We start from the raw sequence: 27,770 nt of genomic DNA, 5'->3' as shown, positions 1-27,770 counted from the left end.
GTCTACCTCCAAAGCCAGAACACTTTCTTACACTACAGGTTCCCTCCCCACCCCCTGCTCTTCCCTTACCTGTATCGTAAAAGTTACACATGCATTGCTTACTTAATGTTTCCAGGTTGCATGTGACGCAGACATACGTCCTGCAAGAATAATGAAAATGAAATTGGAGGTAGTCACATGTTCAGGACAATGGGCGCTCCCAAGCAGGGACTATTTTGTTTTCTGTGGATACGGAAAATCGCTAGCAATCTGTCTAAACGTCATCTTCTTGGATTTTCCCGTTGATCAGGCTGTGGAGATGTTTTTTGGGGTTTTTTTTTGCATCTCAGATCATTCTAAGATACCTTAGGCATCCCATCTAGCTTCATGTCATCTGTAAATTTGATGAGCATTCTATCTACAACCTCACCCATGCTGCGGATGAAACTGAGCAGTGTAGTGCAAGGATGGGGGCTTTTCCCTAGAGATTTCCCTTTCCATAATCATCCCTTCCCTAGTAAATACCCTTTCCACCTGATAAATGGTTCCTACACCAGATTACTATTATTATTATCTCCTAATCCCTCACTCCCCATTTTCTGTGCAGTTTTAAGCTTCACAATTAGATCTACATAGCAACTTAAAAGTAGCCAAGCACTGCATTGGTGTAAACTCATCTGATCCTCACAATAATGTGTGCTACTGTTATCATCCTCATTTTGCAAATGTGGCAACTGAGGCTGAGGGGGGTAAAGTGATTTGCTCAGTGTCACACAGTTTGAAGGCATCTGAGATAAGATTGGAACTCAGGTCTCTCTGACTCTAAGCTCCATTTAGTGCCAAAGGCCTTGCTTCAGATATTGAGGTAAAGAAGATGGGAAAGTCAAGGATCACTTTGAGGTTACAAAATAAGGTGATGGGGACTTCATCCCTGAATAGGAAATATTATAAAGAAAATAGATATTTTTATAAAAAAAAGACAAACCTCAAAATGCAGTAAACAGATACAGACCTAACTAGAAAGGTCAAGCCCTGGACTCAGACAAAGTTTTCCCCACAAAATGCCCACTCAAAAGTCCCTGCATTCCTGTGAATGCCCACCTCATTAGTTTCAAGTCCTTCCAAGTATCTGAATTCACCTTGAATTACATATTTAATTCCTAAGCTTCAAAGCCTTCTTCACTGGTTGTTAAAAATTGTTTTTCCTGTCCAGTCAGGGAGGCATTCCAACTGCTAGGGGGAGTAAAGCGATTGTACAGCTCAAGCCAAACCCTGGGGCTTTCATTTGCTTAACCAAATTATGGTGAAATTGCTAAATGCTCTGCAAATTAACTGGGATAAAATAAAATAATTAAAAATGACATGAAATTAACCTGAGGATTTTTTTTAGTATCTTAAAAAATCCTTTAATATTCAATATTTCTGGATTTCTCTGGCTTCCATTTTGCATGATTGGGTATTGAGTTCAGAACACATAATCTTTAATTATTAATCATGAAATCGTACTTTTATCACATTGACCATTAAGCATACCTTGGATGAACACTCAGTCCATTTCTCCAAGTTTAGCCTGATTGTAGATTGAAGATTGCCAGTAAAATTGTAAGTTACCTCCGTTCCCAAGCCACTGAAGCGAGTTCAGTTCGATTTCTTAGATAAATGTTATGACATGGTGCAAAATGGTGGTGTCGTACTGTCTCCAGTGAAGATTTTCTGTAATCCCAGAATGATTCTGCTTCTCCAGATACCAACATTTTCATCACAACCCACGATTCTCTCAAGGAAGACAGGTCTTCCAGGACTCCTGGAAGTATGCAAACAAACAAACCTATAGTGTGTGTGTGTGTGTGTGTGTGTGTGTGTGTGTGTGTGTGTGTGTGTGTGTGTGTTCGGGCAGGGGCATGGTGGTTAGAGTCAGATGAAGGGTTACAGGAAAGTGAAGTTTTAACTTCTGATAAGCCCTGAATCCTTTTAGGCAAATCCTTCCCAAGCCAATCTATTCTCTTTCCTAGGTGCTTGCTGTCCTCTTTATAGTATCAGCAAGCTTCTCAGGATGGAGCAGGTTTGTCAGCATTCCTGCCATGAGCTTTTCTCATCAATAGGAGCCCACATATTTGGACTGTGACAGCCTAGGAAGCTCTGTGCTGCAGATGTAAGGGGAATCTCATATCAGAAGATAGAGAGGAGAAAACCAACTGTCCCTGAACAGCTCCATAGAGATAAAATCTAGAATCAAGGACATGGAGCTGGAAAGGGCCCTCCGACTGATCCGCAGGACCTCTCAAAGAGGGTATAGAGTTCCAATATAGTGGGAGTGGTGATTCTACCCTCCTTCAGAAAGGGTGACTAAGAAACCAGTAGAAACCAGGACAACGCATACCCACTTCATTCCCTCAACATTCCCACTAGAATATAAGCTCCTTGAGGTCATTTTTTATCTCCAGAACTTTAAATAGTTCTGGTAATAGACTACACATTCAATAAACATTTTCAATTCATTCAATACAATGTATATAAGAATGGTTTATACACATATCTATCCCAGGAGTCCTTTATGTTTTTTATGCCATGGATCCCTTGGGCAGCATTCTGGGGAAGTCTATGGACTCCTTTTCAGAATCATATTTCTAAATGTATAAAACTCCTAGGATTGCTATTATACTGAATAGTTATCAAATAATTAACTCACCAATTCAAAGGCCTAAAGTTAAGAACTCCTAAATTTTCAAGTAAGTTTGATCAGGCTGTGATCATAGACCAGGAAAGTTCTGAGGATCAATCCAAGGGCTCTTTTACAATGATATTTCTTCTAGTACAGTGATTTTCCCGGGCAGATCACATCTCCAATCTACACCTGAGAACCAGAGGTAAGAAAGCATTTACCACATTTGCCATTTGTACCTTCCCCCCACCCCCCTTTCCTAACAGTAATTGATTTAGGGAGAAACATCATGACACAACGTTCAGTGTTGGACTGAATTTGACACAGTGGCTGTGTTGAAGGCACTGGAAGAGTCCTTGCCTGCTCTGATAGACCAAGAGAAACCAATGCAGATGAGTTGTCTCTCTCCATCAGTGCAAGTAATGTCCACAGGACAGCCCCACCCCCTTCCCCACACAATTACTAAGGACAGTAAAAATATAGTTCAAAAATTCATCCTATTATGGCATCTCCATTGGATAAGATCATACAAGACTACACAAATAGTTACAGGCCATAGGGTCCCAGACTTCATGTAGCTTAACCTCCTCATTTTACAGAAGATGAAATTAAAGTCTTGAGGTTAAGTGACTTGACTAAGATCACATAGATATTAAGTGTTCAAGCCAGAATTTGAAGTAAGATTTTTTGACTTTAAGTTCATATTCTTTCCACCCGTTGATGCTGAACCTTGACTGATGCAAAAGCAATGGTAGTTTTCTGCAACAATACCATGATCAAAACTATTAGCTAACAAAACTGAGAGACAAATATTGGCTTTGCCCACTATTGTGGCAGAAACTAAACTTTTAGCAATGGCATAAGATACAGTGGGGTAGAGACATGGGGAGACGTGCAGTGAGTTATTCATTCACTCAATGCCAGGCAGTCAATCAACATTTCTTAGATGTCTACTCTTTGTAACACATTGTCCTAAGTGCTAGAGATATAGCAAAAAATAAAGGGAAGCCCCTTGCCCTCCAGAAAATTAAAGTCTAATGGCACCAAGAGCATGCAAACAATTCTGTGCAGACAAGATAGCCAAGAAAAACTCAAGATAACTAGCAGTGGGAAGATGCTGACATTAAGTGAAATTGGGAAAGACTTTGGACAGGAGCTGAGATTATAACTGGGACTTAAGGAAATCATCAGGAGGGAAACTTCCCAGGCCTGCAGAATAGCCAGTGAGAGCAGTCAGAATTAGGAGCTACAGTGTCTTCTGTGAGTATTTATGAGGCACCTATGGTACACATAGCACCTAGATGCATATAGCATTGGTACATAGGTACATGGCACCTATGTTGTACGTAGCACCTTGTTCTGTACATGGATGATGAGCCCAATTGGATTGAGGCATATAGCCTTGACTACCAGTGATTTACCAGTATAAGAGGACTATTAGAACTTTCTTAGACAACAAGCATTTATTAACGACTTATGCGTCAAACACTGGGCTTAATGCTTCATATCTAAAAGGCAAACTGATGGCTCCTGCCCTCAAAGAGTTCATATTGTCATTAGAAATATACGATGTAAACCACTATGCACATGCTAATGTGGATGAAAGAGTGGATGGAAGGTAACCTTTGGGGGAAGGCACTAATGAGGGAAGGGGTGACCAGGAAACGTTTTCCTACAGAAGAAAAAATAGGAAGTGAGTCTTGAAGGAAGCTAAGAAATGTAAGAGGAGGAGAGGAGGAAGGGGAGCTTTCCAGGTGGGGGAAGGACAGCCAGGAAAAAGACACAAAATCCTGAGATGAAGGGGCCAGTGCTAGGAGCTGCAAGGCAACTGGTGCCCTTCATCATAGCATCTGTGAAGGGGAGTAAGGTGTAAAGAAAACAGAAAAGTGAAGAATGGGCAAGGCTGTGAAGGGCTTTAAAAGCCATGCAGGGCATTTTAAATCACATCCTGGACATCATAGGGAGCCACTGGACTTTACTGAATGAGGAGAGGATGGGACATGGTCAAACCTGGGCTGTAGGAAGGCCTGGGCTATAGGATGGACTGGAGTGGGGAGGCACTTGAGGTAAGGATATCAACCAGAAGATCATGGTGCTAGTCTAGTCTAGGCAGGAGGACATGATGGCCTACACCAAGATGGTGGCAGGGTGAGAGTAGAGAAGGGGTCATAGAGGAGACATGTTTGGTAGGCAGAAACAATAAATCTTTACAACAGACTGGGTCTGTGGGATGAATATAAGAAAGGAAGGAGTCAAGGATGACACCAAGGTCAGAAGACTAGGAACAGGGAAGATAATGGTTCCTTCAACATAACAGGGATGTTTAGAAGAGAGCATGGTTTGAGGGAAAATTAGTGAGTTCAGTTTGGGCCGTGATGATACTTGTGGGACATATACCTGAAGCTATTAAGAAGGCAGTCAGTGACAGAAGCAGGGAATTCAGGAGAGAGGTCAGAGCTGGAGAAGTCAATCTAAGATAAATTTTTAAAGAGATAATAATTGAATCCATGTGAGGTGATATGCTCAATAAATGAGACAGAATCAAGGGAGAAGAAAAGATGGACACACATACATATGGGAATGATTTGCAAGACTGAGAAATGGTCAGACATGGAGGACAAGAATCAGGAAAGAGCAACGTCAGAGAACCTAGAGAGAAATGGCTGCCTAGGAGTAGATAACTGAGAGTGTCAAAGGTTGCAGGATCAAGATGGAGGCAAGCTCACTGGATCTGGCAATTCAGAAAACATTGATAACTTTGGAGAGAGCAGTTTCATTCAAGTGTAGCATTAATAAAGCAGATTGCGCAAGGGTAAGAAGCAAGGGTAACTGAAAGAAGGGCAGACAACCCACACAGATGGGTTTATTAAGATGTCAAGCCAAGAACAGAAGAGATTAAGAATGCTAGGTAGAGATGATGGTTGAGTTGAATGAGACTTTTTCTTCCTAATGATTGAGACAGATATGAGTATGTTTTTAGACAGCAGGGAAGTAGATAGGGAGACAATGAGGATAATTGAGAAAGGGCAATCTGCTGAAGGAGAAGGGATGGAATGATATCACTGGTGCATGAAGAGGGTTTTGGCAAGGAGGAGGGCCACCTCTACATATCAAACAGGTGGTGGATGAAATAGATGGTAAAGTGGCAGCTGAGTGGCATAAGGTGAGGAGCGGAACAAAAGAGGGAGCAGAAAATATTCTTTTAATGTAAGAATTATGATGACGATTTTGGTTGTTTTTGTTTTTTGGAAGGGGAAAGAAGCCCTTTGATATAATAGTAGCATGAGGTAAAGACAAAAAAGCAAACCCTGAACCCCAGTCCCTCAATTGATTTAGAGCTAGCCCAAATCAGGATGGGGTATCCTAGGAGCTAGAGAGGTCTTCCTTACTGAAGTTCCTCAGGTGAAGACTGGGGGGTACTTTTTGAGTGACTTCTAGAGGGGCTTCATGTTCAAAAATAACTTGGACTCCAGTAAATTGCCCTAATGTCCCCTCCAGTCTTGAGAATGGAGAATACTGTTTCTTTGGGTCTATTTGTTCATATCCAAGATAACTCTGGACATCGGTAAGGGGACACTGGATGAGCCTTAGTTGGATTTCACCTAGAAGGGATTATTGGTCACTCGATTGTTTTCCACCTGTAAATGTGGGGCATCACAGAGAATCCTATCATATTCCTAACATACAGTTGTTCATTTTTACCAAAAATTTATAATAGACAAAAATAAAAACAAAAACACTTCTAATCTTCAGTAATCCAACACCTAATATCCAACTGTAGCTCCAACTATGTAGAGGAATTAAGCTCTCCTGGCACTTGATCTGACAAATGGCTCACTGTCCAGAAGCCTGAGTGGTTCTCACCCAGACAGTGCCTCATCCAGAACACCTAAAGAGAAGAGCCAGCAGACCCTGGTTCAGGTTTTCCTCTACCAGGGGAAACTCCAAGAGGAAGTTCTCAAGAGTTATCTTGTGTTTTTCATTTACATTGTGGCATTCTTCTTCCTGATTCTGTCACATGTTCCAGTCTCCCACTTCTTCCTTCCTCATTGCCAATTGCTTTCTTTGGCATTAAGTTCTTGAGTAAAACAAGTTGATATCAAGGCTCAATTTCTACTTTCTCCCAGTCTCTCTGGGTGATGTAAACCACTTCAAAGTTTCAGTTTCAGGATCCTCATTAGAAGAACGAGGATGGAGAAGGGAAAAGTTCTGATTTTCAAAAATAGTTTACATGTGATAGGCCTGTTATTTTGATTTTGGATGCTGGGAAATTCTAGAAGGTATTATTGAAGGGATTGCTTACGAGCATGTAGAAAAAGAAGAAATGATCAATCAGAGTCATGGCTTCCCCAACAACAGGTAGTAATACCTGACAACTATACAATGCTTTATAAATGTTAGCTCATGTGAGCTGCCTGATAGTCCTGGGATCTACATGTTCTATATATTATTATAGTTCTCTGTCTACCTTAATCTTATGCCTCCTGGGTTTACACTCAGCTTCCACATCTAGCATTCTAGCTCCCTCCCTGGGTCCCTGGGTAACTGATGGACAGGAGTTCCCTTTATGTATCCTCACCCATACTCACCATGTGTCATGCCTCCCCTTCCTTTTCCCCCATTTTCCTCCCACCTTGACTTGTGTTCCATCTCTAGCTTCTGGAAAAATAATCAGATTAACACTTTCATTCTTTTAAATCCATAAAATACCTCATGGCTACAGGTGGGGACCAGGACTGCTTCTAGGTCACATTAGAAGTGAAAGAGGAGAACCCTGGCAGTAGAAACAAGGAGATCATATCTAACTTGGCCCATCCCATAATTACAGCCAGGAATGGAGTCAGGGCCATGGGGACCAGGAGTTCCCACCGCAGAGTTGAGCTCTTTCAGTCATCACTGGAGTCTAAATGACCCGAGTTCCTTGAAGGATATTTTACTGTTAATCCTTGAGAAGGAAACATCAGAGAAGGCATGATCGCAATCTTCTTATGTTGTAGGACTGTCTCATTGAAAAGGGATTGGATCTGTCCTACTTGGTCCCTAAGGATGGGACTAGGGCAAGGAAGAGAACTCACAGAGGCAAATTCAGTTCTGATGTCAAGAAGAATTTCCTAACCATCTAAGGAAGCTCCCAAAAGAGAGTAGGTGGCCTTGGATAGAAGACTGAGGTGATTGTAGGCATAGAGCATGGCAGGAGTACTGGTGCTAGGTTTTGCAGGCTGCCATGTTAGCAGCAGCAGTAACTTTGACAGCAGGCCAGAGACTGTAAGGGGGTGTTCAACTGGTCAGAAATATTATAAGGAACCCTTTGCTGGCACTGAGTGTACCTGGTGCTAATTGGCAGCTTTATTGACCATAAGCAGTTCTGAGTCACAGTTCCAGGTCAGAAAGCATGATTAGTCATTAGGAGCAGGGCCCCTGGACACAGTTCCAGAGCCAAGAAGAACACTACATTAAAGGCTTAGAAGGATGGGAATGTGATATTCCTGAGGATAAAGGAGCTAAAATTACAACAAAAATAACCTCCCTAGCAAAACTAAGCATAGTCCTTCAGGGGAAAATGGATTATGAATGAAGTACAGGACTTTCAATTCCTGCTGAAAAGACCAGAGCTGAATAGAAAATTTTGCAGTCAAACAGAATACTCAAGAGAATAATAAAGATGTAAACATGAAAGAGAAATCATAAAGAACTCCATAAAGTTCAGCTTCTATAAGGGAAGATGATACATGAAACTCCAAAGAAATTTACAGTTCTCAGGGCATTTAGAAGCAGTTTCCATAGACAGAGGGCATGAGTGTGAGTTAGTTATGTTGGAATGATATCCAGAAAAATAATGTAAGAGTGAGAAGGAGGAATTTCTTGGGAAAAGGGAGGAAGAAGAGGTACAATGGGGCACATTTTCTCATGTAAAAGAGGTATGCAAAAAGGAGCTCTTGTAGCAAAGGGGGAATGGGCAGCTGCCTGGCAATACTTGATCCTCACTCTCATTGGAATTGGTTCAAAAAAGGGAGAAAAAATACACACATGTACATATACATACAAACATACATCTATACATACACACACAGTTAGGTATCTTATCCAATAGGGAAATAGGGGGGGAAGGGGATAAGAAATATTAATTTGGGGAGAAGGGTGATAATGGAGAAAGCAGATTGTGGGAGGCAGTGGTCAGAAAAAACATCAGGATAAAAAGAGGGAAGTATAGACAGAGAAAAATAGGGTGGGGGGAATGACAGGGATAGCAATTATGGACGTGAATGGAATGAGATAACACATATAATGAAGGAGGATAGCAGAATGAATCGGAAATCAGAATCCAAAAATATTTTGTGTACAAGAGACACACTTGGGACCTAAGGAGATACACAGTGTTGGGCAGAGTCCGTAATGCTTCAGCAGAAGTGAGGACAATAGGGATGGTAATCATGATCTCAGATAAAACAAAAGCCAAAATAGACCCAGTTGAAAGAGATAATCAAGAAAACTACATTTTGCTAAAAGGTTTCATAGACAATGAAATAGTATAAAACAAAAATTTGGCAAATTTCACTGATGATGTCCTCATTTCTCAAGTATATAGAAAACAGGAAAAAAATGAGTCATTCTTCAGTTGATAAATGGTCAAAGGATACGAACAAGTAGTCTTCAGAAGAAAGCAAAGCCTATCTATAGTCACACGAAGTGAAGCTCTAAATCACTATTGGTCAGAAAAAAGAAAACTAAAACAGCTCTGAGGTACCACCGCATACCTATCAGAAATGCAAGTACTGGAGGGGCTGAATGAAAAGAGTTACATTATTGAAATATTAGTGGAACAGCAAAATGGTTCAATCACTCTGGAAAGCAATCTGGAACTACTTACTCAAAGGACTACAGAACTGTGCGTACTCTTTGACCCAGCAATGCCACTACTAGATCTATACCCCAAAGAGATCGAAGAAAAAAGAAAAGGACTTACAAGTACAAATATATTTATAGCAACTCTTTTTATACGATTTGACATATATAATTGATATTGTATTATGGACCTTCTCAGTGGGTGAGGGAGGGGTGGAAGGAAGGCAAAAATTTGGAACTCAAAATTGAAAAAGAAAAAATGTTTAAAATAAATATGTTTTTAAAGAATAAAAAAAATTATACTTGGGGTTCTTTTGGGATCCGGGTTGAACAAGGACAGTAAATCAATCACTAAGTACTTATTAAACACCTACTATGTGCCAAGCACTAAGGGGTCACTGAAGTCCTTTCTATCTCTAAAATTCTATGATTCTATAACTTAGACTGTGCCCAATGATGCAGATTTCTCCTGGAGTCCCTATCTCTCCTTCCCTTCTTCAAGATAAATCAGTCATCTCTGATTGAGTCTGCTACAGAGAGTGTTGGTTTTTGGGTATGGATTAGACTGGACAAACTTGGAAATCTCTTCCAAATAAGAGATGCTATAACTACTTTGCCATGCTCTAAAGCATTAGAGTTTGATTTCCAAATGTTGTTCCAAATAAAACTATTATTCAGACTTCAAGACCCCTCCCCATCCCACCCCAAAATCTCTGGTATTTGCTGGAGTGACTCAGGATATACCATTCCCACACACAGTCAGCCATGCCACAGAATGGAAACCTGGCGAGATGTCTGGGTTATCTAAATTGGGGCAGACTTAATTCTGTGGTCATGGAGACACTCCCTACAATCATGGGCTGCTTGTGGTTTTTCTTACAATTTCTAGACTTAGAAGTGTTCTCTTGATCTGGGCTAGCATAACTTTTGCATCATTGATTATTTTTAGAAGACCTTGTCACTTTTAGGTTCAGCTTAGATGTCACCTCCTCTAGAAAGCCCTTTTGGAAGCCACCAGTTATGAGAGTGCTTGCCTTTCTCAGATTATGTGCTATTGACATTTCTGCATATTTATTCTGAGAGTAGAATGTGTACAGGAATACAAACTCTGTGAAACAAGTTGATTAAACCTTTGTCTTTCTATGTCCCATGCCTAGCTCAATGCCTTAGAGTTAAAGCCATCAGGGACTTCAGCCTAACCCAGCCCAACCCAATCATGGCACAGAAGAAGAAACTGGGAGTTAACAAAGTTATGGCGATTTCCCAGGGTCCCAAACATACTGAGGGGTGGGAGCAGCATTCCAAGTTGGATGCATATTTACATGGTGTCCCTTTGACAGGACCATCCTGATATAGAGCAGGTATCCTGGAGTTGGGGGAAAATGTGATGACCCTGTGAATCCCTTCCAGCCATAATTTCCATGATCCCAGGAATATCAATAGGTTCTAAGCTCTGTAAAGGTGGGGAACATTTGAGTTCTCACTCTGACTTTCCCCTTAAATTCTTGGAGCTCCTTTTACTGATCTGTAAAGCAAGAATAATAAAACATTCACTGACATTCATAGATTTGTTATTGAGCAAGAAAGTGCTTAGTAAGCCTTAAAGCCTGTATAAATGGGAACTAGTGTCATTATTATTCACTTTCAACATAGGAGTTTAGCTGTCTTTCCTAGCTTAATAATAACTCACGTTTATACAGTACTCTGAACTGTGAACTGGTACTCCACAAAGCTGGGAGGGGTGGACAGTATATTAGATGGTACTGGATGAGAGCACCAGCACCCAACAACTTGAGAAACGAGAAAGATGTGTCCAGTTCATTCAGGGGAAATGGAGAAAATTGAAAAGTGCTACATATGGGTTTATAAAAAAGCAACTTTGCAAGCACTGGAGAGTAAAATTATGTCTGTACTGTAGATACTGTGAAAAAAAATCAGGGGGTTTCATCTGCTAGAGTAGAAAAATGCAAAAAAAAAAAAAAAAGAACCTTAAGCTCCAACAGTAAGCAAGTGACAGTGACCAAAATTAAGTATGGTAAGTACGAGTCTGCTCTCTCAACCATCCTTGGAAATATCACAATTACAAGAGGCATCCAGTGATGGGGAAAAGGAAAGAGAGTGGAGGAGAGTAAGGAAGCAGAATGACTCCCTCCCTCCCCAACTCATCTCCAGCAACAGCAACAGTTCATGTGACTTAACTGAGGAGGCGACTTTCTGTTGTTAACAGGGCAGGACCATCTGTGGATTCAACACTGCCTTGACCTTCAGAAAATGGGGAAAACCTCAAATTTTCTCTCACTTAGGAAAAAAACTTCAAATGTAGAAGGTCTGGTGCTGCCTTTGATCATCAAGACAAGAATCAAGCATTGATTTAAGCAGAAAGGAATTCACCTGAAAGGAACCTCTGACTTGATGGAGAAGTGAGGAGGTAAAATCCATAAATGGAATATGGCTACTCTTCATGAATTTATTTTATGCAAAAGACAAAGGCTAGATAAGAGGGAGAGGGTAGGAGAAAGAGTATTATGCTGCATAATTAAGAAGGTATGAACTCATGGGAGGAAATCTAAAAATCAAAGGGAGGGAAATATGGTGAAGGCCATTTGGCTCAGTAGAGAAAGAAAGAGAAGATTTCTGCCCTCAGATTATATTACAGGACACATAGACAAGAAAAGGAACTATGTGGACAGTTAAGGAAACAGACTACGAGTTTATCAGGGAAAGTAGAAAGCAGTGATGGGGGATTTCATTCATGTAGGTGTCTTCATAATTGACTCTCTGTTCAGAGTAAAGCAACAAATAATTTCTTGACTTGCTTTGATGTTTTTATCCACTAAAAGACTGAGGAAACAGTAAGGGAAAAGTTTATTTTAGATGTGAGTCTCCTTAATGGAGAGAAGCTGGTCACTGAGATAGAAAGGGTAACAATCTTAGGGAAAAGCAAGACTGATATCTATTCATATGGAACTGCTCAAGAAACTTAGAATTTTAGAACACTAAAAATAGATAACAGAAGCAAGGTCAGGTACTAGGGGATAAATATAAAAGATGAACACTGTCAAATACTCCAATGGATCTGTAATCTCATGAATTTGGAACATCCCCCTGTTGACGGAAATGATAGCCCATCTATATCTGCCCATCCCATAAGACTCCTGTAAGCAAGTCTATTCAACATGTTGGGGACATTCTTCACATTCTCTTGGCATAATGATATCACAAGACTACAAGTGAGTCCTTCTAGCTGTTCACTATCTCCACTCACCCTCACTGTCAGACCAGCCCGTGTTCTCTTCCTGTCATATGTTTCTTTGATGACAACTTATCTTCTTCAAAATCCCCATTGATTATATGTTGCAGCCTGCTCACATCCACCATTTTCCCCTCCCTTGATCTCCCTGTGTGGGGATTGAGAATGGCACAAAATAGCAGCTGGACTGCTTGGGCTTAGAATGAATTGATGCTGGCCAAGAACAACAGAAAACACTGTTGGTTTTATTAGTTACACTGAGGTAAAGAGCAGGAACACAGAAAGGCAGGATCACTGTATGGGGTGGAGGAGATGGTGAGAACAGAAAATAGAAGTAAGGCAAAACTATTTTGTTTGACTTTTTTTTCTCTACCAGAATGAATGACTATAAGAGTGGAAATGACAGAACAAAATGGCCGATTGAAAGATGGAACCCCCAAGGTGACTAAGGTGAGATCAGTAAAGCCCTTGGCTTCCTGTAGCTTAAAGATCCATGGGTACCTAATGAAGATAGCACAGAGGATGTCAGAACCATGGACAATGAGAAGTGAAAGGAAATGGAAAATGGAAGGGCTACCACAAAACTGCAGTTGGTCAAAAATTGATACACTTCAGAGGCAAATGCCTGAAGGATCAGAATTGAAGGGATTTCTACTAGGTTAAAACTCCCTACTCCTTTAGCTGAAATGACAGCTAGACTGGAAGGAGGAGGCAGAGAAGACTTGAACTGCTTAGTGAAGACCAAGCCTAGAGAGTCCCCCAGAGTGACTCAAGCAAAAGAAGCTCCTTGATCTTTGGGAATCAAGCCCAACCAATCAGGGAGAGTAACTTGCCCATTGCAAATGTCCCATCCAATGGAGAGTCCTGGAAGGACATTAGGAAAAGGAGAAAGAACTTGGAACCCATTGAGAGTTACCTTGGCCATACATTTCCTAAGTATATACCTTTCTTTCAGTGTGTGTTAAACATATAATTCTCTTCCTACTAATGCTGTGGGCATTTGTGAGAAACTGTGCCCCAGGATTAGGAGAGGGACAGCTAAGACACTAATTAACAGTCAGGATCCAAAAGGCTCCTTACAGATTAGGTAGAGTATTGTACTGAATCTAATAAAATTAAATTAAATTAGAATCAATGTGAAGCCTTACATTTAGGTTCAAGAAAATCAGCTTCACAAGTACAAGATGGGGGAGTTATGGTTGGAAAGTAGTTTTTGTCTGAGCAAAAAAAAAAAGATCTGGGGGTGCTAGTGCTTTCCAAATTTTATAAAGTTAGTGTGATTGGGCAGCCAAAGAAGCTAATGCCCCTACATTAGGAGGGACACAGATCCTAGGAACATAGAAGTATTTATGTGACTATATTCTGCCCTGCTCAATAGATACCATGCAGGGTTTTGGGCACTAGATTTAAGAAGACCATTGATAAATTGGGGAGAAAACAGAGGATAGCAAATGAGTTGGTGAAGAACTTTGAGCCTGTCATGAGAGGATTGGTAGGGATGCTGTGTTTGGAGAAGACTTGGGGTAGTGCAATAACTGTCCTATAGTGGACAGGAAGTTCTCAAGAGTAAAAAATAGTCTTGAAATCAAGAAACTGTCAAAATTCCTAACAGCAAGATCTACTCTAAAGTACAATAAGCTGCTTCAAGAAATGGTGGGTCTCCTTCAGAAGTATTCATCAAGCAAAGACTGGATGACCACTTTTCTTAGGTTGTTGTAGAAGGGATTTTATTGGGGGGGGGGTTGGGCTAGGTGATGATTAGGGTTCTTTCCATCCCTAAAATTCTATGATTCTGTAGGTAAACAGTGAGTCAGAGGAACTGTTTACATAGAGGTCTTATGAGGCATCTCTCTCTTCTTTTCTTTGCTCCCAGAAGATGGAGCAAGCAGGAAAAATGATAGCCCTCTCTCTATGGCAAGCCTTCCTTCTATGGTATCTCAGAGGAGGCTAGAAGTGGCCCTCTTGACCATTACTCACTTTGAGCCCTTTCTGACTGGCAAAGGAATAAGCAGCCATCTTTTTCTCCATGATTCTTCCCTGTCTCTTTTGATTTCTTCAAGAAGACAGATGGTCAGGTGTGGAGCCAAGATGGCAGAGTAGAAAGATGCACACACACTAGCTCTTACCCCACAGGCCATAAAATACCTGTAAAGAACTCTCAACAAATTCTAGAGCAGCAGAAGCCACAGAACAATGGAGTGGAGGAGATTTCTAGCCCAGTGTGACCTGAAAGACCAACAGGAAAGGTCTGTCACTCACTAGATGTGGAACAGAGCCCACCCAGCCTTGGCCACACAGCACTGGGAGGAGCAGAACTGAGCAGGCTTCAGGGACAGAATCTCCAGCTGCAGCACAGATCCCTCAACCCACAGGAGCTAAAGGTCAGTGAGAGAGTCTTTTCAGCTGACCAAGAAGGGAGCAGTGTGTTCCCACAACTCAGGTCTCCTCAGGTGGCAGCAGTGGAGGCTGCAGTGGATGAGGGCTCCCAAAGCAGGCAGTAGCCCGCACCCATTGTTGAAGGTCTCATCATAAACCCCCTGAGGGAACTGAGCCCTGGGTGGCATCCCTGCCCCACCTAAGCAGCTGATCTTAATCTCACACTGAATAGCAGCCCTACCCCCTGCTTAAAGCCTCTGAGGGATTGGAGCAGCTCATCTGAATCTCAGCCCCCAGTGTCGGCCTGGTGGAACTGGAGGAGAGGTGATTGTGGAGAAGAAACTCAGAAGTTAAGTAACTGGCTGGGAAAATGCCCAAAAAAGGGGAAAAAAATAAGACCATAGAAGGTTACTTTCTTGGTGAGCAGGTGTCTCCCTCCATCCTTTCAGATGAGGAAGAACAAGACATACTGTTAGAGGAAGTCAAGGCCCTTGCCTCCACGGCCTCCAAAGGGAACTTAAATTGTGCTCAGGCAATAGAAGAGCTTGAAAAACAAGTTAGCAGCTTACTAAAGGAGAACCAAAAAAATGCTGAGGAAAATAACAGCTTTAAAAAGAGAATAACTCAATTGGAAAAAAAGGTCCAAAAAGCCAATGAGGAGAAGGAGGCTTTAAAAAGCAGAATTAGTCAAATGGAGGGGAAGCTCACTGAACAAAGCAATTCGTGGAAGGAGAGAATTGAGTTCAGGGAAATGAATGATTGAGATAAACCAAGCAGTTAAAAAACAAAACAAAAAGTTTGAAAAAATAGAAGATAAAGTGAAACATCTCGTTGGAAAAACAACTGACCTGGAAAATAGATCCAGGAAAAACAATTTAAAAATTATAGGACTATCTGAAAGCTATGATCAAAAAAGAACCTAGACATTATCTTCCTTGAAATTATCAAGGAAAACTGCCCTGATATTCTAGAACCAGAGGGCAAAATAAATATAGAAAGAATCCACAGATCACCTCCTGATAGAGACTCAAACAGAGAAATTCCTAGGAATATTGTGGCCAAATTTCAGAGTTCCCAGATCAAGGAGAAAATACTGCAAGCAGCTAGAAAGAAACAATTTGAGTATTGTGGCAATACAATCAGGATAACACAGGATCTGGCACCTTCAACATTAAGGGATCAAAAGGCTTGGAATGGCATATTCCAGAGGTCAAAGGAACTGGGATTGAAACCAAGAATCACCTACCCAGCAAAACTGAGTATAATACTTTAAAGGAATAAATTCAATGATATAGAGGCCTTTGAATCATTTCTATTGAGGAAAAGACCAGATCTGTATAGGAAATTTGACTTTCCAATATAAGAATCAAGAGAAGCATGAAAAGGGCTAAGGATATATATCATAAAAGGATTCATTTGGGACATTTCTCAATTTTTGAAAATAATTTGTGAGTATAGATGTTGTTTTGTTTTTTTTAAGTTTGATAGAATTGTCCTGTGAATCCATCAGGACCAGTGATTCTTTTTTCTTTGGTAGTTCCTTTGCAACTAAATTTATTTTCTAGGTTGATATTGGGTTATTTAAGATCTTTAACTGGTCTTCTGATAGTTTGGGTATTAAATATTTTTGAAGGTATTCTTCTATTTTTTTTTATGTGTGGTTTTAGTTTTGTCTGCACATAACTGTATATAATGTCCTGATTATTATTATTTATTTCTTCTGGTGTTGCTGTGGCTTTTCCTTGTTCATTTTCTATTTCATTGATTCATTTTTCTGATCACTCTTAAAAAATTTAGATTAGGTAAAGGTTTATTAATTTTATTAGTATTTTCAAAAAGCTAGCTTTCAGTTTTACTTATCATTTCTAGGGAATTTTTATTTTTAATATGCCTATTTTACCTCTAAATTTTAATATCTCTTTTTTGTGAATATTTATATTTGTTGGATTCCTATTTTTTTTAACATACTTATCCAGTTAGTTTATTTGTATTTTTCTATTTTGTTTAACGTATATTTGTAAAGATATTTTTCTCCCAAGGACTGCTTTAGCTGCATCTCAGAAATTTTGGTATGTTTTTTCATCTTGATCATTTCATTTTACATTGCTATTGATTGTTTTTAAGATTTGTTCTTTGATTCACTAATTATTTAGGATTTCATTTTCAAGTCTTCATTTTGGTTTGTATTTTTTGTGTGTGGTTCCTAAACCAATAATTATTTTTATTATATTATATTCTATAAAGGATAGATTAGCTATTTCTGTCTTTTTGTGTTTGTTTTTAATACATCTATGCCCTTGTACATGATCAATTTTTGTAAAAGCTTTTTGTGATACTAGGAAGTATGTATATTCTTTTACATTACCATTTAGAAGATGCTAAAACTCTTTAGCCTCTAAATTTCTCTAGCAATTTTTTCAGTTCCATATTATCCCTAATGATTATCTTTCTGTTAGACTTATCTAAAACTGACAGACGGCTCCCATTGCTATTATGTTACTATCTATGTCTTCTTGTATTTTGGATTTCCTTTTGGATGCTAAGTCATTTGGAGTGAATAAGTGTATTATTGAGAGTGAAATAAAAGAAATTATGAACAGGAAGACTTCAGAGAGGCCTGGAAGGACTTATCTGAACTGATGCTGAATGAAGTGAGCAAAACCAGGAGAATATTATGCACATTAACAGCCACAGTGTATGAGGACTGTTTTTGATCAACTTAGACCTTCACAGCAATGCAAGGACCTAAAACATTTCCAAAGGACTCATGATACTAAATGCCATCCATATCCTGAGAAAGGAACTAAGCAATCAGAATGCAGAATGAAGTGGACAATTTTCTCTTGTGTTATGTTTTGGTTTGCTTTTCATCATGATTTTTCCCACTCATTTTAATCTTCCAGGCAACATGACTAATGTGAAAATGTGTTTAATAAGAATGTATATGTAGACCCCATGTAAGACTACATGTCATCTGGAGGAGGGAGGGGGAGGGAGTGGGGGAAAAATTAAGACTTATGGAAGTGGTTGTTGCAAACTGACAACAAATAAATTAATTAAATTAAAAAAAAAAGAAGACAGGTGGTCTACATCACCTCACATCAATAGGAAGACTTGTGTTATATAACACTAATTATTTCTATAAAGAATTATATTCACTATTTTTATAAGTAGTTTTGAGAAAACCATGAATTATTCCAAGCTAAGAATTCTGTGAAAAGCCTTGGCATAGTTGGAAGTCTTTATTGAACTTTTGTCTCACTTTCTCAAATTGTCTATGTATTTGGTGGGACTCAGTCCATTAAACATTCTACATTACACTGCAGAAAAGTTTCTGAGGTCAAGTGAATTTGCTTTGAGGAAGGTGGACATGCTGTAGGGTTGGTAGCAGTACTGATGGAGAAAAATGTGAGCTGCTTATTTCACGCACATTTCAAGGAATGTGACTTCCTTGAGATCAAAGACTTTTCAATTATACCTTTGTATCTTTGTCATCAGGCAGACTTCTGTGATACTGTGAATGAATTATATAATGGATGGATGAGTGGATGGATGAGCAGACAGATGGGTAAGTGATTGAATGTGAAACCTGGGAGATGGTAACCTTTGCATGGTCTTAAACTCATTGCAAAAGAAAATCAATTGAAAGAATTGAGGATAAAGGGAGATGTGACTGATATTTTCAACTATTTTTTTCAGCTGGTTCTCATATGGCTCACTGAAGAGCATTTGGCAGATTTAGGCTTAAAGGAAAGAGAAATCTTCTTATCACTAAGAGTTAAACCAAAGTTTATTACACTTTCACTGAGCAACTATGAGTTTTCCCTAACTTGAGACTTCCAAGAAGGGCATTGACATCACTTTTTTAGGATATCATAGAGGTATCTGGCTCAGTCTGAGTTGGACTCTGAGGTCCCTTCAAACTCGAGAGTATTGGATTCTATTTATGAAGTATCACAAAAAACAAATAAAACAAAAAAGGGGTAGATAATGTACATACTTTTAAATGTCATTTGAGAGATGTTGGACATGAGGTATAAAAGATACTTTTTTATATTTTAGCAGTTAACATGGGAAGTGCCAGGACCAAGCCATGAACTCAGGCATCCAAGTCTCATATTCTCTCCACCCTCCTCCCTCATCTTGGATCTCAGATCTGATGATGACTGCAGGCATGGGGAGATAGAAACTGATGGTCTTTCATTACACACTTCATTGGAGAGAGTAAATAAACACATCCTGGTAGAAAATATGATGTGATTGGAGGCAGCCAAGCAATTGTGTAAGCCCCAAACAGAAACTTTGCCCTCAAATTCCTGACTGAGAGGGTGCGTCCAGGGAGGGAGGGACACACCAGTATTTTGAAAGCTAATACAGAGTGTTATTAGAAAGAACAAAAAATAGTATTGTTGGATCTGCAGCATACCATATCATCTTGAAGGGCCCTTGAGATCATGCTCCTACTATCAGTGAAAGTGACATGGTCCAATGAGAAGAAGGCTGGGATCGAAGTCAGATGGTCTGTATTTGAATTCTGTTTCTGTCCCTGATGGTCTGTGCCACCTTGAAAAAGTCCCTTAAGTCCATTGGGTCTCCCCTTCCTGTCTGTAAAATGGGGAAGTGGGCCTCGATGAAGGCTCAGGTCCCGTCCATGTTAATATTTTTATCTACTCTTTGAGTATCATTGCCACGTGACTTTTGTGAGCACCGTCTCCTAATACATGGACTAGGCAGGAGGCACACACATGTATGTCCATTCAATGTTCATAAAACGTATACAAGTAAGTTTAATGTTCAGTAATTTTCAAATGACGATTATTTTTTATTGCTGCAGAGACAAGTTGGTGCATCAGACAAAGTGCTAGACTTGGTGTTGAGAGGCCCTGAGTTTCAATATTATTTGAGAGACTCACTAGGTGAGTTATCCTGAATAAGTACCAAACACAAACTCTCATTCTCTGATTTGTCATCAAATGAGAATGTGTGAAATGTGCTTTCTAAACCTTGATACTCTGTGTAAATGGAAACTACTGTTACCTTGCAGGGCATTCTAGGATTTATCTTTTCTCTGTTCTCATCACGACCCCTACACTAGAAACACGTGCTATAAATGGGAGGAGTAAATCTGATTTTTGAAATCACGTGATTGGAGAAGGAATGGTCAAGTCTCCCAGAACCGTATGACCTCTTTTGGCAAAGTGGCTGTGGAAGATACCAAGATTGGCCGCCTGAGTCTCCTGGATTCTCTGTTTCACTACCACAAACTGTTCTTATCTTGGCCTATGACCAACAGTCTTGATCTTGACCTTTTAAATTCATATCATCTTTCATAAAAGTGAATCAGCATGTCAATTATTTAATAGAAATCATTACTGCACTGCTAGAAGGCACCCAAAGCATGAGCTCCACTCTTGACTTTCCACTTCTCTGTCTATCCAAATCTAATCCAGCCTGCATATCTAAATCTCCCGCTTCTCATGATGCCTTTCCTCTCCTCCAATATCCTTAGAGAGCCTCAGCCTAGACCTCACTCATACATCAGGACAAGAATTTGTGATTGCTTCATGTTTGGAAAGAGCTGGCATTTGGGCTTGAGAACTCCTTCTACTTGACACAGTTGCCAATATACCTGTAATTCGTCATCTCAAATCAAGAGGTCTTCAGCCCCTTTGCATGTGTGTGTGGATGTGGATCATGGACCCTCTAACAGTCTGATAAAGACTGGATACCTCTTCTAGAAAAAAGCTTTTAAATATGGAAACTAAAGTACAAACTATTACAAAGGAAGCCAGTTGTACTGAAATGGGACATGACTGAACAACAAAGAGCTACCAAAAGAATTTCTGAGATCCTGGATCCCACATTAAGGGCCTCTGTCTTAGAGCTATATAAGGCTTAGAGCCATTAAGCAAGTTTCATGTAGTCACACAACTAATTCTCAGAGATAGGAACTGAATCAAGTTTAGGAAGATTGTCCACAAAGGAGGAAGGATAGCGTAATGGAAAGTGTGGTGGATCTGAAGTGAGAGGACCCAGGGCCCAATCCCAGCTCTTCCACTTGCCACCTGTGTGACTGGACAAGTGGCCTAACCTCTCAGGATTCTGTTTCTTCAAGTATAACACAAAGATGTAACACATGTACTAAATATCCCTTATGATCCCTCTCAGCTCTACATCTGAGACCTGATGACCTTATGGCACATTGTCTCTCCAAGTATTTCACAAAAATCTCCAGATTTTCTGAGCTAGGGAGGATAAAAAAGTTCATCTAGTCCATCACATACTTAAGAAAGATACCCTCTTTTCACCTTCTCTGTGCTAGGAGACATGCCAGGTGCTCAAGACACAACACAAGCAGCCTCCGCATTCTATGGAGTCTGGGCATAGAAATGAGTGAATATAGGGGAAGTTACAAAGGGGGAACCCAAAAACAAACATTGGAGGGGAAGGGAAAGAGAAAATGGGGATTAACAAACCCAAGTGGGAGGTGCCACTGGTGCTGAGGCTTGAGGAGAAGTAAGCTCCAAAGACTTGGAGGTAAGGAAGGAGAATATTGTGGCCATTGGGCACAGCTCTGTGCAAAGGCCCTGAGATGGGAGAAGGAGTGGCAAGGAGAGTGTCAAGTATGGGGACAAGAGTAATACGAAAAGATCAGAAAAACCCTGGAGCCTCATTGTGACTAGCTTTGAAATGCCACACAAAGGGTGCATATTATCCTAGCGATAATAGGGAGCCACTGAATCTTCCAGAGCAGAGGAATGGCATGGCCATAGTCCATTTTCCTTTGCATGGTCATGTTCAGGGCTTTCTCCTAACACCTTTCTTGAGGAAGATGCTGATTCTGATCTGTTTGCCCTCAACATCTGCTAGTTTATTAGCCATCTGCTTCTCCATTTATTAATTCTGAGATATATCTTCAGTTAAAAAAAACTTTCTTTATACCTACCTTCACCTTGAATTTGTCACATTAAAGTATGTAGAGATTTCATTTGGGGAATCTCAGAGTGTTCTTTTTTTTTTTTTTTTTTTGGAGAGGGAAGGAAGGGCGGTTGAAGTTAAGTGACTTGTCCAAGGCCACACAGCTTAGTAAGTGTCAAATGTCTGAGGTCTGATTTGAGCTCAGGTCCTCCTGACTCCAGGATCAGTTCTCTATTCACTGCACCACCTAGCTGCCCCAGAATACTCTTGATGAAATATGTCTATCCTCTACCCTTAGTGATAGATGTTGGTGACCGAACCATGTTTGGTCTCTTTGCACACACACACATGAGGAGTGATGGAACACAAGATGGAGGCTCACTCAGTGGTGTCTCTTGGGGTCTTTGGAAACACAATTCAGTCAATTCCATTGACTCCTTTGTTGGTCCCTCCAAAGAGAACTTGGAAATCTCCTACGTCCTCCATAGTAGCTACAGTTTCCTTCTGCCTTCTGGTTGCATCCATAAGGAGCAGGTTGACATTGATATGATTAGATTCTTCCATTAGTGTGGACAAGGAGTCCACAGATCACTAGCAGTTACATTCATGTTATATAATGGTGGTGAGTATGGAAATCAAGCCTAGAACTATTATTGATTTGGTAAAGTCTATATGAGACACATCCTCCTACCCATGAAGATTAGGGTCTACTCTGTAGCCGAGTCTAAGTGTCATCTCCAGCCATCTTCAGCCCCTTCTTCTGCATGTGTGGAAGTAGAAAGGACCTCCTAAGTTTATTAGTCCATTCTGTGCTCCTCTTGGGTGACTATAGTAATAGATCCCAAGTAGCCAGCCTAGTGATGGACTTCTCTGTCCTAGTCTAGACTGGACCCCAGGAAGCAGACTCAGTCTGTCACTGGAATCATATGCATAGCCTTTCCTCCAATGTTCTCTTCCAAGGAGTCACTGAAATTAGACAGTGTGAGTGCTACAGCTCCATTTTACAGATGGATCAAACAACATTCCCTAAACTCTAGTAACATTCTCATGATTGTGTAACTGATGAAATTCTGATTGAAATTTGAACCTGCACCTCCTTCCTCATAGCCTCTTTCACTGATGATCTAATTCCCAGGATGCAGACTAAGGCCAATGCAAGGAACAAAATGAATGAAACCTTTATCTCTAGATTAGTCAGTGAAGGCTGGGGAATGACCAGCTACTGGATCATCCTGCCTGCCCACAAATCCAGGATGATTGTATTATGCAGGGCAATATTAAGCCTGGCTATATTTCATTTTTGTCCCTTGGTTACACCTAATGACTATTTATTTACTTATGGGATCACTCAGATCTCTCCTCCAAAGAACACTGATATTCAAGAGCAGTCATTCTAAGCCTAGAAGACTGATCCCAGGTGCAAAAAAAAAAAAAGCCCACAAACAAGCAAACAAACAAGTCTAATCTGCAGAATGTCACGATGGAAGCCTGCAGTCCACATTTTCCTTTTTGTCCTTTTTTCGTGTGATTTCTTCTTCTGCTTCTTGTTTGTACAGCTCCCAGGGTGAGGGAATCAGGCTGCCTCATTGTTAATTGCTATGTTTCTCAGCTCCCCCATCTGGGATGGCCACAAGGTGACTTCTGCAACCTTGGCACTTGCTCAGCTTGGCTGGTGGCCAGATAAGACTGCTTAGGGAAAATGTGCTGAGAAATTGCTGTTGGTATTTGAAGTGAAATTGTTTGGAGCTGACTTTCTAGGAAATTCATGCTCCGAGTCTGTCCCCTTGTTCTCACCAAAAACCTCAAAGTTTTGCTAGAGGGTGAAAACCGGGTGCTACAAAAAGTCTGAGAAGGGAAAACATGCCCCTTTTCCAAGATGGCCCTTGGTACAGAACACTGCCATTGGGCACTGAGGGAGTTATAAAGTTTAAACAAACTATGGTCCATTCCCTTATGGAACTTACAGTGGAGTCAGGGAATGAGAATAGATAATTGTTCTGTACAGTATAATATGAGCACCCTGGAACATTATATCCAATTCAAATTACAATGATAAAGCCCCTGTGGTGTGTAAGGAGAAGAGACCAAGTCTGAACACAAAAGATCTCAGCTCTGATGGAGCTTACAGGTGATTTGGGGAAATATACAAACAGCTAACTCCATTGCACAATAGTACATAATTGCATATTATCCACTTATGAAACAAAGAATGATGTGACTTCTGAAGAGCCAAGTGGCTTCTAACAAGGGAATTCAGAGACAGCATCTTAGAACAGGTGACATTTGATCTGGACTCTAAAGAACAAAGAGGAATTCTAGATTTGAGATGAGGAGCAAGGGTACATCAGGCACTGAGAGCTATGTGAGCCAGACCACAGAAAATGGAGAGTTTGTACAGATTCAGGGATCAGAGATTCTAGAGAACCCAGTGGGACACTAATGGTAACTAAAGGAAAGGAAAGGTAGGGTGAACTCATTGTGTAAAACTACCAGTGCCAGGCCTTGGTCATCAACAGGGAATCATTGAAAGTTTCTGAGCAGAGGAGCAGCAGTATTAAATAGACTCCTAAGTATGCCTAGAGACAACAAATGAACATTTGTTGTTAAAAGATAGTGCTGAAGGAGGAGATTAGGAGAATAAGCTTGTGAACAGGGGTGGGGAACCCTGCAGCCTCGAGGCCACATGTGGCCCTCTAGGTCCTCAAATGTGGTCCTCTCAAAGAACTACACTTGAGGACCTAGAAGGCCACATGTGACCTTGAGGATACATAGTTCCTCACCTCTGAAGAAGTCAAAGCAATGGAATAAAGGACACGAGTAGAAGAACTGGCCCGAGGGGCAAAGGTCTGCCACTTCTGTAGCCAAAGGGAAAAGGAAAAGGGTAGCAATGGTGAGATTAATGATATGGATTGGAGAAATGAGGGAGCCCCAGGCAGTTGGCTTCAACCTTATCCAAGGGTCTGAAAACAAAACACCTTCTGGAAATGTGGGAAACCATTTGTGGTTTGTAAGGAGAGGACAGTTTGGAACAGTTCCTGCAGTCAATGAGATAAGAGGTCAGTTAGCAGAGAAGGAACATTGAGCGGCAAGGGCACAGGTAAGGTTGTGAGCCATGAAATTCTAGTGAGTGAGATCAATTGTGTGTGTGTATGTGTGTGTATGTGTATGTGTGCATGCACATGTACATGTGGACACATGGTGTCTTTAAAGATTAAATCTTAAAGATGAGATTATCCATTGGTCAAACTGACCCTCCAGAAGGGGGAAGGGAGCACAATGGTCTAGGATGGTGAGCAATGGGTAGACATTGTAAAAAAAAAAAAAAAAAAAAAAAAAAAGGAAAGAAAAATTTAGGTTTGATACCAAAGGGAAAAATCCTCCCGACAACTAGTGCTAGTCAAAATTAGAGAGGATTAACTGAGAAGAAACGCAGCTTACTAGAGGTCTTCAAGAGAAACATGGATGCTATTTTCAGGGTGTTTGCCATGAAGGGGAATCCTTTGTGCATATGGGATGGACTAGATAGCCCCAGGGTCCTTGTAAAATCTGAGATTGTGACATTCCCTGATTCTGAGTCCCAGAGAATGAAGGTCTATAAAAGCTTACCATTGGACCAGAAACTCTGGGACATTCTCTTCATACACAATGAAAGAACTTGGGGCACTGTGGCGAGCCAGGGCAGGCAGTTTCCAGAGTCACTCATTTCCTCCATAAAGGCTTCCAAAGCTTCTAGGCCTGATGGCACATGGTATATGTGTGTGTGTGTGTGTGTGTGTGTGTGTGTGTGTGCACACGTGTTTGTGCACACCTATGGGGGGTCAGGGGCTTTCCGTATCACCTCTTGCTGCTATACCAGACAGGAAGGGTTTCCACCACTCCCAGGGGTGCAGCTGGAAGGACAGCTTTGTGTTTCTTTTTATGTCATGAGATGATAATGATAATCATTTCAGCTTCAAGGCTACCATGGGATGTGAGTAATGGACCCAGAGGAGGAGCTCATAGTCAGGGAGAGGGCCATGGACAAAGGATGCTGTCCAAGTACTGTGCAAGGAGGACCCAGAACACAGGAGAGTCAATTCCAATGACTTTTTCATAGACACAGAAATGGACTGCTAGATGGGACTAAGGAAATGAGGGCTGGAGAAGTGAGCCAAAGCTGGGGCTCAATGGAGGGAAGATATTCCAGGGAAGGACACGCTGCCTCCTGCAAAGCTTCTGGTGAGGGGCATGCCTGATCTGGTGGAGAATGCAGGCCTTGAGCTCAAAGGTATTATTTCCCAGCAGACCTGACCCTAATAGAATCAGTTTTAATATCCACATGTCCACACAAATACTGCCACGAGTCCTTCTGAAAGATCCTATTGGTCAAGTAGAGATGGCCCATGTTATTGACCCTATATTTTATAATGTTTTTCCTAGGTAGAGAGACCGAGCATCAAGGAACTGAAATGAAATGACTTTAACACTATCAGAATTAATAAGTGTGAGAGACAGAATCTGAATCCAGCTCATCTTGATCCCAAATGGAGTGGTACAGCAGGGATTCCTTTTGGTTTGAGTTGAACTGAATAGCTCTCAAACATTCTGAGAATTATGTCTCCTACATATAATGATTCCCAAAAGGGACTACAAGGTTAGTGGATAATGGGCCAGACCTGAAGTCACAATGAGATTGATCCAAGACTGGACCAGCGAAATGACCGTGGATAAGTCAGGTATAACCTCTCCATGCTACAGATGACATTTTTATTTCCAGATGGGTGGTAGGATTTTCTATGCCAGGAGTTTCTTAGATTAACTTGTAAGTTAACACACACACACACACACACACACACACGCACATATAGACACACACAAACACACTTCATTACTTTGGTGCACTTGAGAATGAATTTCATTTTTGAGAAGATTTATTGGATACAGATTTTACCCCATCTGAACCCTGAAGGTTTAGAATTTCCTTCAAAGGAAAGGACCTTACCAACCTGAATTCTTAGCCATAAAAAACTGTAAGGAATGGAAATAGGATCACTGAGGCTGCTTTTGGGCTTGACAAGAACTGGCCCATACTTCTCTGACTGGCAACAAGCTGGCCACCTCTTCTGAGCTGGAAAATAGTCCCCAGAGTAGCTGTGCCCTGTAATTTGCAAAGTGTGCTCACACCCACTCCCCTCCTCCAAATGTAATGGTGTGTTTAGGCAGATGAAAGAGCCTTCTGTGAGGTGCACGCAGCAAGGGAAGCCAAAGCCAGAAAGAATAAAGAGAAATTGGGTCCTAATTGGGCTATTGAACAAAAACAAAAGGTTCAGGTGGAGATCAGGTTAAATAGACTCTTTACAAGGTGGGTGATCTTAGGAGCATCTTTTGCCTTTCTGGGCCCTAGTTTGGTCATTAGTAAAATGAAAGTTTTAGATATTTGACCTGTAAGGTCTTTACCAACTCCAAGTCTACAAAATCCAGTTAAACAAGAGAGAGACAATTTTACCAGCAGAGCTGACTGCCAGAATTTGCAGTCTATCAATTTATTTTAATTGTTGGGTGTGCTAAGTGTCTGGTGCTGCTAGACTTTTAAACTGAGCCCCAAACATCTGTGGTTTTCTTCTAGTTTCATGGATTCTGTGTTACTGTGTTGTCTGTGGTACTCATTGTAATGTCTCTTTCCTAGATCTCATGCCCAGTGGGGGAGGGCAGGGGGAGCACTAAATTGGGAATTCCTATTGGCAAACTTTTTGACATGGTGGA

At 40.8% G+C, this 27,770-nt stretch overlaps 1 long non-coding RNA gene across 1 annotated transcript in view; it reads right to left on the bottom strand.

Annotated features, from left to right (window-relative positions):
- Window positions 1-82: 82 nt before the first annotated feature.
- LOC140511844 (uncharacterized) overlaps window positions 83-27,770 on the bottom strand; it is a 36,606-nt gene continuing 8,918 nt past the window's right edge. The window contains exons 2-3 of the long non-coding RNA XR_011969684.1: window positions 2,669-2,833; window positions 83-1,783 (exon numbers count right to left, since the gene is read on the bottom strand). This is a non-coding gene — a long non-coding RNA (uncharacterized lncRNA). The remainder of the gene's footprint in view (window positions 1,784-2,668; window positions 2,834-27,770) is intronic.

Source organism: Notamacropus eugenii, chromosome 6 (genome assembly GCF_028372415.1).
Source record: "Notamacropus eugenii isolate mMacEug1 chromosome 6, mMacEug1.pri_v2, whole genome shotgun sequence".
NCBI lineage: Eukaryota > Metazoa > Chordata > Mammalia > Diprotodontia > Macropodidae > Notamacropus > Notamacropus eugenii.
This window is presented reverse-complemented; position numbering and strand designations above follow the sequence as displayed.